Raw genomic sequence first — 12,479 nt, forward strand, 5'->3', positions numbered from 1 at the left:
AGTCTTAATAGATCACGGTTGTGAATTTCAAAACTGTGATTTTCAATAATTTTGTGAATCTAATGGATATAACCACAACTTCTCTACTATAAGAAATTTTCAACAAAATGAAGTAGTAGAAAGAAAGAATAGACATATATAAGAAATGGCAAGAACCATGTTGAATGAATATAGCCTACCCAATTATTTTTGGGCTGAAGTCATAAACACTGCATGCTATATTTTGAATACAGTTCTAGTAAGACCCTTACTGTAATATCCCCCACTTTTAAAAATGTATTAATAAGGATTTATATGTAAATTGGGGGACCTATATGTAAATATAGAAATTACAAGGACTAAACTGCTAAGTTGCAAAAAGAAAAAAAAAAAAGAAAAGGAAAAACCGAAAATTCGGTATTATCCCACCGCCTCCCACGCACTCTGTTTCTTTCCAGAAACAGAGTGAGCGGTGGGGCGTGAGGAGAAGAAGGAGAGTGGTTGAAGAAAAGAAGAAGAAGAGGGAAAAGAAGAGAGGAGGAAGAAGAGAGGAATAAGAGGGAGAAGAGAAGAAGATGAAGAAGAAGAAGAAGAGGAGGTGGCTGCAGCGAGGGCTGCAGCGAGAAGCTGTGGGGCGTGGGGAGAAGAAGAGAGGAAGAAGAGGGAGAAGAGAAGAAGAAGAAGAAGAAGCAGAAGAAGAAGAAGAAGACAGGATGATAGTTGCGGCAAGGCTGCAGCGAGGAGGTGTGTGGGGTTGGGGAGGAAAAGGGAAGAGGAGAAGAAAAGAAGGAGAAGAAGAGGGAAAAGAGAGGGAAGAGGGAGAGGAGCGAGAGGTGGCAGCAGCTAGGGTTGCAGCACCTCTGTTTCCTGCAGGTGGAAAGAGAGGAGAGGTGGGGCGTTCGAAGAGGAGAAGAAGAAGAAGAAGGAAGAGAAGAGGAAGAGGAAGCAGGAGAAGAGGTTGTGATACCTCTGTTTCCTGCAGAGGAAACAGAGGAGAGGGTGTGTGTGACATCGGGGAGAAGAAGGGGAGGAAGGAGAAGAAGAGAAGAAGCAGAAAGGAAGGAGAGGAAGAAGAGAAGGGAAAGGAGGAGCTGCGGCTGCGGCGGTGGCAGCTGCAGCTGGAAGAGAAGGAGAGGAAGAGATGGTGAGGAAGAAGAGAAGAAGTAGAAGTGGGTGAAGAGGCGGCACCTCTGTTTCCTGCAGGAGGAAACAGAGGAAAGGAGGTGCTGTTCGTCGGGGAGAAGAAGGGGGCTGCAGCTGCGGCGATGGCAGCTGCAGCTGGAAGAGAAGAAGAAGAGGAAGATGAGCAGGGGAGGAGGGAGAGGTTGCGGCCGTGGCTGCGGCCGTGACTGCAGCAGTTGCAGCGGGGAGAGAAGAAGAAGAAAGGAAGGAGAAGGAAGAGGAGAAGGGAAAGAAGTAGCTGCGGCTGCGGTTGTGGCAGCTGCAGCTGTGGCAGGGAAAGAGGAAGAGAAAAAGGAAAGGAAGAAGAAGAGAAAGGGAAGGAGAGGAAGAAGAGAGGAAGAGGAGAAGGGGCTGCGGCTGCGGCGATGGCAGCTGCAACTGTGGCTAGGAAAGAAGAGAAGGAAAGGAAGAAGAAGAGAAAGGGAAGGAGAGGAAGAATGAGAGGAAGAGGAGAAGGGGTGGCAGCTGCGGCAGTGGCAGCTGCAGCTGGAAGAGGAGGAGGAAATAGAGCAGGGGAGGAAGAAGAGGCTGCGAGTGTGGTGGCTGCGGCCGTGGCTGCGACTCCGGCTGCGGCTGCGACGTTGGCTGCGGTAGCTGCGGCAGCGGTGGTGGCTGCAGTAGCTGCTTTTGGGAAAGAGAAAGAGTAGGAACGAGAGAAGGGAAGAAGGAAATAGTGCAGTGGAAGGGGGCTGCGGTTGTGACCGCAGTTGCGATTGTGGCAGTGGCAGCGGCAGCGGCGGCGGCTGTGGCAGCTGCGTTTGGAAAAGAAAAAGAAGGAATGAGAGTAAGAGAGAGCAGGTGACTGTGCCTCGATGTTCGACACGTGATGTAGTTACGAAGAAAGGAAGAAAACGGGAGCACAAAACGAAACAGAGAGAGGACACGGAGGAAAAGTAGAAAGATTGGACTGGCACCTTCCTTGGATATTCAGATCAAAATATTTGAAAGGCAAGTTCCCTGATCGTTTCTCCTATAATTGCTCTGATATTTCTTATTGCAAGTTCCCTGATCGTTTCTCCTATAATTGCTCTGATATTTCTTATTGCAAGTTTCCCACTTGTTTCGATCCTTTCTATTGCAAGTTCCCTGATCGTTTCTCCTATAATTGCTCTGATATGTCTTATTGCAAGTATCCTGATCTTCCTCACTGCCATTTTTATCTCTACATTTGCTTTGAATATGAGGAACTTTGAATTGTTCTAGCCTTGCATTTGTTATATCTCCTGTTTAAACGTAACGATTCGAATCTGTGCAACTTTTGAGATTCTGACCTTTTGATACCGAGCTGCCTATAAGTCTTTGTTGGAAACTCTGATTTATTCAAAACTGATTTCATTGGAAACTAGACTCGTAGACCTTTCTTTGATATATGGATTGAAAGATTTGGAATCCAAACACCTGCCCAGTTATCTGTTGAATCTGACATTATGAATTCTGCCAACAGAGATTTTGTTCTACGACACTTGCTTACCAAATTATTTGTAACTCTCTCTGTTGGACAGTTCAATTCCTATGAAGCCTGTCTTATCTGAAAGTATTATCCAATGATTATTTCTGAGTAAATTGGAGCACGATTGATAGTTTGAATCATTTGTTCAATGTGCCTCTTGTATTCTGCCAGAAATCGAGCTTTGGTCGATTTCTCATATTCTGGTTTCATTCCTTTGGAAGTTGATATCCTTTAGCTTTCTTATTCAATTGAGCTTTATATTACTGCTTTGAGTTCTTGTATACTCTTGTCCTTAAAATTATTGCATTCTTGAAAACCATTGTGGAACGTTTATGCTATATCGTATTGACCCATATAGGCACATGTATATTCCATTGTTCTGCATTTGCTCCCGATATGTGCCTATTCCAGTTCATTCATTTTGACATTGAATTTATCTAACCTTCTTATTTGAATTGAGCTATATATGATTGTTTGGAATCCTTGAATGCTCTTGCTTTCATTTCGTTTCCAAATCTGAATACATTTGTGAGAGATTTGTTCCTTGCATCATATTTGACTCGTAAAGGCACATGTACGTTTGTTGTTCCGCGTGTGCTTCCGATATATGCTATTTATTGTTCGTACTGCCCTTTTGTACTCTGGTGTTTGTGGGATTGTCTGGACCTTTGCCAGAAATGGTAAAGGGTATGCGCTGATTTGCCCGCTTTGTGGGGTCCCGCTTTGTGGGATATTGCTTAGAGCCTGCGATGCTCTGCCGGCCCCTTTGACTTCACCTAGACGTGGGTGGATGGAGCTCCCAGACGTGGGAGACTTTTGTCAGGTGGTCATTCAGAAATGGATGAATCACATTCTGACTGAGATCCCACTACACCTTCTGTATGTTTGATATGATATCCAGAGCTTTGGTTATGTGTTTCTGTACATGCTTTGGATAAGATTGATATGTTTGCAACGTCAAAGACGACGTTTGAGCTTCTGTACGATATTTGTTTTCGATATGCTCTGAAATGCTTCATTCACTGATGATATGCTTCGAAATGTTCCATATGCCGTTGATATGCTCCGGAACATTTCATATGCCATTGATATGCTCCAATTACTCTGTGCTCCATTTGCTATGAACTGATTTGTTCTGAAATGTCCTATCTGCCATTGATATGTTCCAATTACTCTATGCTCCATTTGCTATGAATAGATATGTTCTGAAATGTCCTATCTGCCATTGATATGTTCCAATTACTCTGTGCTCCATTTGCTATGAACTGATATGTTCGGAAATGTCCTATCTGCCATTGATATGTTCCAATTACTCTGTGCTCCATTTGCTATGAACTGATATGTTCGGAAATGTCCTATCTGCCATCGATATGCTTCAATTACTCTATGCTCCATTCGTTATGGATCAAATATGTTATGAATGACATGATACGTATGATTTGGTATCTATTGAGATGGTATCCTTGAGAATTCTTGTATTCTGCCTTACATTATGATACCTTACTCGTTTGAATCCGTTCCTTTTGTTCTGAATATGCTTTGTCACTTGCTGAGCCGTTTTTGGCTCACTCCGTTGTTATATAAATCTTTCAGGTCAGCTTGTTACTCTTCGAGATGTTTGATTTGGGCTGAGGCAGTGGATAGCTATTCAGAATGATGGGCAAGTCTGGTTGGTTATTACGATATTGTTGTATAAGTATGTTTTGTATGTAATGAAATGTTGTCGATGAACCGAAATGGATATACTGTGTCAAAGTGTTAGGAGATCTCTCTTATTTGGAATTTCTGAATGTTAAGCCTAATTTATAATGATATGAACTTGTGGTGAATAGTTGGAGTTCTTATTGTATAAATTATTTAGCTTGTGGATTTATAAATATTGTTCATGTTTGTCAAGTTGGCTTGGGTTGCCATAAATGTGAATTATTGAGTGATGTGATATATGATTATAAACTGCACAGGTTTTATGGATGTGAATATGAATAGAATGTTTTTCAGTGTCCTCAAACGTTAGTTTGGATCCTGGATTGGTCTGTGATGAAAAATTTTAAAAATCATGGATATTTTGAGGGGCGTGACACTTACTCACCAAAACTCCCTATGAGTTGTGAAACAATAAAAAACCCAATGTTTCATATTTTAAAGTTTTTGGGTGTAAGTGTTTTATCTTGAATGAAAAAGATGCCTTAGGAAAATTTGATGCTAAATCGGATGAAGGAATTTTTCTTGGTTATTCTTTGGTTTCTAAAGCTTTTTGTATCTTCAATAAAAGGTCTTTAATTATAGAAGAATCCATTCATGTTATTTTCAATAAGATTTCCGAAATCAAGAAAAATGACTTTGATGATGATGTTAATTTTGATTCTTTGAATTTAAATGAAACCCCTTCTCCAACTAGCAACTTGGATGCATCCATTTCCGAAACATCCTTACCCAAGGATTGAAAGTATGTAGATGCTCATCCTAAGGAGCTAATCTTAGGAGACACATCTAAGGGGGTTCAAACACATTCATCTCTTAAAAATTTTTGTGCCAACGCCGCTTTTCTCTCCCAAATTGAACCTAAATATATTGACGAAGCAATGAAAGATGATTCATGGATTATCGCAATGCAAGATGAGTTAAATCAATTTAAGAGAAATAAGGTGTGGAAGCTTGTTCCTAGGCCAAATGACCATTTAGTTATTGGTACTAAATGGGTCTTTAGAAACAAGCAAGATGAATATGGTATCGTGGTTAGAAACAAGACTAGATTAGTGGTGAAAGGTTTCAACCAAAAAGAAGGTATCGATTACGAAGAAACCTTCACTCTTGTGGCTAGATTAGAAGCCATAAGGATGATCCTTACCTATATTAGTAATAATAATTTTAAGTTGTTTCAAATGGATGTTAAAAGCGCTTTTCTTAATGGCTTTACTTCTGAAGAAGTTTATGTTGAACAACCTTCCGGATTTGAAAATAATAGTCTCCCTAATCATGTATTTAAATTAACCAAAACTCTCTATGGTTTAAAACAAGCCCCAAGGGCTTGGTATGATAGACTAAGTACTTTTCTTATTGAAAATAATTTCACAAAAGGCAAGATCGATACTATATTGTTTATCAAGAATTTTGAAAATAATTTTCTTATTGTTCAAATTTATGTTGATGATATTATCTTCGGTTCTACGAATGAATCTCTTTGTGAATCTTTTGCTAAAACCATGAGTCTCAAATTTGAAATGAGTTTGATGGGAGAATTAACCTTTTTCTTAGGCTTACAAATTAAGCAACTAAGCAATGGCATCTTTATTAATCAAACTAAATATGCTTTAGATCTACTGAAAAGATTTAATATGGATAGCTCAAAAGCTATTAACACTCCTATGAGCACCTCCACTAAGTTAGAAGTTGATGAAAGTGGAGAAAGCTTCGATCAAAAAATTTATAGGGGTATGATAGGAAGTTTACTTTACCTCACTGCAACTAGACTATATATCATGTTCAGTGTAGGACTTTGATATCTTAAAGATATCTCATCTCAAAACAGTTAAAAGAATACTTAGATATCTTAAAGGTACCACAAATCAAAGATTATGGTATCCAAAATCTGAGAATTTTGAGTTAATTGCTTATGCTGATACGGATTTTGCTGGGTGTAGACTAGATAGAAAAAGCACATTAGGAACATGTCAATTTTTGGGACATCCCTTATTTCTTGGTCATCTAAGAAACAAAACTCGGTTGTACTATCAACAACCGAAGCTGAGTATATTGCAGCTAGTGCATATTTTTTATTTTTTTTTGTAAGTAAAAGTAAATTGATTATGTGTAAAGTTTCTACAAATAGCTTTGTCTATACAAGTCATAGACAAAGTCAGGTAACTCATTGAGTACACATGTGATAGTTATGACTACACATGATGTAGACTTTAGCTCCTAACTGTAGCGAACATGTTAAGATGTGCCAAGACTACCAGTGGTTACAGCATTTAACATCATTGCCAATTGTGTAAGAGGTCCTTTTCTTGAGAAACTTTGTATGAGATCGCCTAATTCTTGATACAAGTTTGGTTGCGACAGCCTATTGAGTTCAAATCACTAGAGAATCTTCTTCCATATTCAAATCGGTGGTCAATAGTTTCTTCTTGTTGCAAACAAAGGGAGCATCGGTTAACATGACAGATACCTCTTCTCTTAATATTATCTATTATAGGTAGTTTATTAAGAAGGGCCTACCATATACATAGGGAATGTCTCTGTGATCCCGGTTTATCCCATGTCCAGCTGCTTGGGATCCACTTGTTATTTTTTTGCCTGATTTGATTCCAAACGGATGTGGCACTAAATTTACCATTATCATAAGGTCAAATAAGTGTATCTGAAGAGTTGTTCCTGATAGGAATAGCTTTGATAGTCGGCCAAAGTGATATCATTTCAGGAGAAATAGGATTAGGAAGACACCAGGTACCTTTAGCAATGAACTCGGAAACCTTCCAATCTTTGGGAGCCCCAAGGTCTTTTCGTATTCTGTCACCATATAATTGAAATATACTCTTCCTATTTATCCAAGGATGGTACCATATATTAGTACTAGTTCCAAAAGAGATTGCATAAGAAATGTGTTTGATTAGCCAATTTCTTGCCTTTAAAATTCCTTTCCAAGCTGTAGAGTGATATGTTCTTGTTGAAATTTTCCAAATTGATTCCTTTGAAAGATACCTAGCAGAAACCCATTGTGACCATAAGGAACATTTATTTTGCAAAAGATCCCATAATTGTTGTATCAAACATGCTTTATTCCAATCTCTAATATTTCTCAAGTTCAGTCTCCCTTCATCTTTCGGTTTACAGATGTTGTCCCAATTTACCATATGCATTGCCTTATCATTTGTACCATTCCAGAAAAGTTCATTAATAGCCATTCAATATCTTGGATAAGTCCAATAGGCAGAAGAAAAGCATTAGACCAATATATAGAGTAAGAGTACAACACTGAACGGATGAGTTCAAGTCGTCCTGCTTTTGATAGAAGCCTATTTTTCCAGGAAGAAATTCTATTCTTTATTTTTTGTAGCATAGGCTGACAGTGGGTTTTATGAATGCCAGTGGATATGAGTGGGAGACCCAGATAAGGAACTGGCAGACTTCCCTCATTAACCCCTAGAGTGTGTGTAATAAAGTCCTTATCCTCAATGCAAGGACCCATATAGATTTTACTTTTCGCATGATTTAACTGAAGGCCAGAAACCATACCAAAGTCATTTAGAATAGTAGATAGGTTCCTCACTGAAGTTGGATCATTGTGGAGAAATATAAGTAAATCATCTGCAAATGTTATGTGTGATATGTGAATAGAACCAGCATTTGGTACCTTAATACCGCCATTCAAGACTGCTTGTTCCAACATACAGCTAAATCCTTCCATTGCAATAGTAAAGAGATATGGAGAAAGTGGATAACCTTGTCGGATGCCATTCGTGCTCCCAAAAAAACCAATAGGTGAGCAATTAAAAAGTATCGAAAACTTTGTAGTTTCCAAGTAACTTTGAATCCAATTTACCTATTTCTTTGGGAAGTTCATATCGATGAGCATCTTGTAGATAAAACTCCTATTAACTGAATTAAAGGCTTTCCGTAAATCAGCTTTAAAACATATTTTCGTCCCTCTCGCATTTGAGTGCAGGTCCTTTATCAAGTCACTAGCAAGCAGAATATTATGATGAATACTTCTCCCTTTGATGAAAGCTGCCTGATTTGGACTAATGATCTTGTGTATTACCTTTTGCTTTCTATCTGCCAACACTTTGGAGATGATCTTGTAAATAAAGTTGCATAATGATATGGGTCGATAGTTTTATAGTGAATCAGCCCTTGCATTCTTGGAAGTAAAAGAAATAAAAGTGCAGTTCATCTCTCTAAGAATATGGTCTGAAGAGAAAAAATGTTGGCAAGCCTTAATCACATCATTTCCAATAATAGACCATGTAGTTTGGTAAAATTCAGCTGGAAATCTATCTGGACCAGGGCTTTTATCCTTCGGTGACTTAAAGACAACTCTTACAATTTCATCATCTGTAACTGGGGCACTGAGGATTGAAATGTCATCCTAATCAAGCTTTCTAGTTGGCTCCACATGAATGTTATTAGGTTGCACCGCTTGATTGAGTAAGGAATAAAAAAATCACTTAGTGTATGCTTTAACTTCATCTAAATTCTCAATAAGATTACCATATTTGTCTTTGCATTTTCTGATGCGATTAACGGCCTTTCGAGTAGCAATGGATGCATAGAAAAACATAGTACTGGAATCTCCTAGAGTTAGCCAATGCTGTCGATACTTCTGCTTTGCAAAACTTTCCTCCTGCTTTAAGGCTTGCATGAAGTTACTTCTGGCTTCTGTCTCTTTGTAGATAAGATTCTCGTCTTGGGGCTGAAGTTGTAGCTCATATTGTATCGCCATTAGTTCCTTTCTGTAAATTTGAACCCGAGTGGTAATATTTCCAAAGGTATTTGTGTTCCACTCCTTTAGTGCCGCTTTGCAAACTTTGAGCTTTTGGCATAAGATGTAAAGTGGCGAACCATGTATATTAATATTCCAAGCCGATCTGATAATATCAAGGAACTGAGGATGAGTACTCCGCATGTTAAAGAATCTAAATGGTTTCTTGCCTCTAGGTGTTACTTTCTCTGCGTGTATATACATTAAGGAATGATTAGAAAACAATGGTGCATCATACTCAAGAAGTGAATCGGGGTAAACTGTTAACCATTCTTGGTTAATCAAACATCTGTCTAGTCGAGCCATTATTTTTCTGTTACCATCGCCTTGATTACTCCAGAAGAGCCAATTGCCCACAGATTTCATATCAATCAATGCGGCAGTGTCTATATAATCATTAAATCTTTGAAGCTGACTTTCAGAATGCTGTCTACCCCCCACTTTTTCATTTGTGTATCGAACAGTATTAAAGTCAACAAGAATAATCCACGGCATATTAAGACAGTCATTTGCAATGTTAGTCAGATCGGTCCAAAGTGTATTTCTTTCTTGCATACTATTTGAAGCATATATACCAATAAAATTGAATTGACAGCCATTCTTTTTGTCCTCCACCTTAAGATGAATGAATTGATCGGTAGTAGAAATAAACCAAGCATCAGTGGAGTTAGGATACCATAAGACCCATATTCTACCAAATGTTTTACTAGAGTCATTGGTAAACAGTTCTGCGTCCGGCCATATTAAATTCTTTTGAGCAAGAACGAGCGATTTTTTAATTTTTGTTTCTACGAGAATAGCAATATCACATGCGATAGACTTGATTATTCTGTTGAGCTCCCGATATTTTTTAGGCATATTAAGTCCACGAACATTCCAGCAAATTATCTTCATCAGAAAAAGAAAGTAAGGTATTCATTCTACGACTTTGAATGGATAGTACCATCCTTTTTCTTATCCTTAGGTTTTGCATTTTCCTCCCGCATAATATCTTTACCTTTTAAGGCTTTATTTCTATATTTATCCACTTCATCCACAGCTATCAAATTTTTAAACTTTATACCTTGAGTCAAGTAGTCTGATTGTTGAGGCGCAATATCCTGGTTAGTATGATTTATTGTTGCATGAGATAGTTGAGGCAGAATATCCTTACTAACAAGGTTTGTTGGGGCCTGTGTTTGTTGTGGCAGAATATCCTTGCTGGCGATGTTTGCTGGTGCTTGAGTTTGTTGAGTCACAATGTCTTGGTTGGCATGTTGAGCGGATATTGGAATTCCTGTTGTGCATGGATCCGGTAATATAGTAAGAGATGAAGTTTCCAACTTCTGCTTCTCCTGTCCATGAGTACCATGGGCTGTTGTGGAAAGCTCTGACATAATAGGGAGAGATAAAGTTCCTGATTTGTCTTGTCTATGGCGTTGTCCTTGCGAGTCGAAATGCTCACATGTCTGCGTCACCACCGGTTCTATTACCATTAGGGGAGGTTCGCCTTGTTGCTGAGGCATCTGACATGGCCTATAGATCTTATTAATTGGTTTCGGGGTTTGTTGACAGGCTCCATTTGTCTGACCAAAAGATAAGCAACTCTTGCATCGTTGTGGCTTCCAAGAATATGAGACATGTACCTTACGAGTGTTCCCTTCAAGATCACGATAAAAAACCTCATTAGGGAGATCTTCGTCAGAGGAAACCAGTACACATGCTCGGGCAAGTGTTAATCTCATCTGCGCAGCTGTTGCTTTATCAATATAGAGTGGCTGTCCCAAAGTACCGCATAACTTTGCAATAAAACGTCGACTCCAAAGATGTAGAGGGAGACCTTGAAACGATACCCATAAGGGAATAGACTGTAGACTATTTAACTCCAAACGGACACCAGGGGACCAGCGTCGTAGAATCATTGGATGGCCACGAATAGTCCAGAACCCTTCAAGGACCCGTTGCAAATCTTCTTCAGAGTATAGCTTGCAAACAAAGAAACCGTTCTCCAGCATATGAAGGTCAAATGCCGATGTTCTCCACGATAGGATGTTTTGAGACCTATCACATAGCCAACAATCGCCATAGACCATGTCTCAATTAACTCTACAGAATCATCTATCTCATACACAGCAATCTTCTTTTCAGCCTGAATTTCTGGAGCAAAGAATTCCAAACTGAGATCTGGGCTTCCAATTGGAGCCTTGAAGAGGCTAGTCCATGGCCGAGGTTCATTGGAAATAAGAGCAGGAGGTTGCGTTCTAGAGCGCGACCTACTTTGATGCTGCTTCGTCAAAGAAACATCTCGCCGAAAAGAAGGTATTGGACGAGCAACTTGAGAAGGGAGCCTCACCATCGAATCTACCCTCTCGCCACCGTCACCAGACCCAGGGACCATCGCTGCCATGTCCCGACCTTTTTTTTTTTTTTAAAGAAGGAACTCTCCTTTATGCAACTACCACCCCCCGTAAGGAACTCTGTTTCACTGAGCAGAGCAGGAGAGAAAGGTTCGTCCAGCGGTGAAGAGCGCCGACCGCTGGAAGAAGCAGCCACCGATCGGCAACAGCTATCAGATCTGCTGGCCGCGAGCCTTCACCCTCCTCTGTTTCTCGAGAGGAAAGAGGAGCAATGTGTTAGGACTTTTTTTCCATTCCATATTAAAAATATTCCCATTAAATGTGATAATACAAGTGCAATATGTTTAACAAAGAATCTCATTTCAACACTCAAGAATAAAATATATTGATATTAGACATCACTTTATATGAGATCATGTTACTAATCATGAAGTAATCATAGAGTTCATAGATACTAAGCATCAACTAGCTGATATTTTTACAAAACCTCTAAGTGAAAAATAATTTGATTTCATAAGAAGAGAATTAGGAATGTTGATGTGTCCGAATGCATAAACTTGTTAAAATTATTTTTCGAACTTTATTGATTAAATGATCAAATCACTTGATTGCCATTACATGCCTAAAATAACATATTGGAAATTAATATAAAAATTTCCATAACAATGAGCATGTTTTGTCTTCATGATTGTATTTGAAAATCTATAGTATAGTCTTGTCCGAATGCATGAAAGTGTTAATTTCATTTTCGGATTCTCTTAACTAGTGGTGTCCTAACAATCAGATTTTCTCGATACACTATCCTCTTCCAAACTTAATAAGCATATGTCATATCGAGTTTGATTCTCATCATTGATTTTTGACATATAGATCAACTAGCAAATATATCTCTCATACACTTATCATGTGAAAAATAATTTTTTGAGAAATGGATTTGATAAAATGATTCTTGCTTTTAAATTCCTTCTTGAAATATGGATGTTAGTGTTTTTACTTGCAAGGATTTGTTTCACATACATATCTTGATCCTTGTAAAAATGAAGTATGATTT

General features: G+C 38.8%; 1 long non-coding RNA gene across 1 annotated transcript; it reads left to right on the forward strand.

Annotated features, from left to right (window-relative positions):
• The first annotated feature begins 456 nt into the window (after positions 1 to 456).
• On the forward strand, positions 457 to 4,440 carry LOC135612581 (uncharacterized). The gene is made up of 2 exons (XR_010487006.1): positions 457 to 2,109; positions 4,205 to 4,440. It is a non-coding gene; the product is annotated as an uncharacterized LOC135612581 (long non-coding RNA).
• Positions 4,441 to 12,479: the final 8,039 nt, after the last annotated feature.

This window comes from Musa acuminata, chromosome BXJ2-5, assembly GCF_036884655.1.
Source record: "Musa acuminata AAA Group cultivar baxijiao chromosome BXJ2-5, Cavendish_Baxijiao_AAA, whole genome shotgun sequence".
In the NCBI taxonomy this organism is placed as follows: domain Eukaryota; kingdom Viridiplantae; phylum Streptophyta; class Magnoliopsida; order Zingiberales; family Musaceae; genus Musa; species Musa acuminata.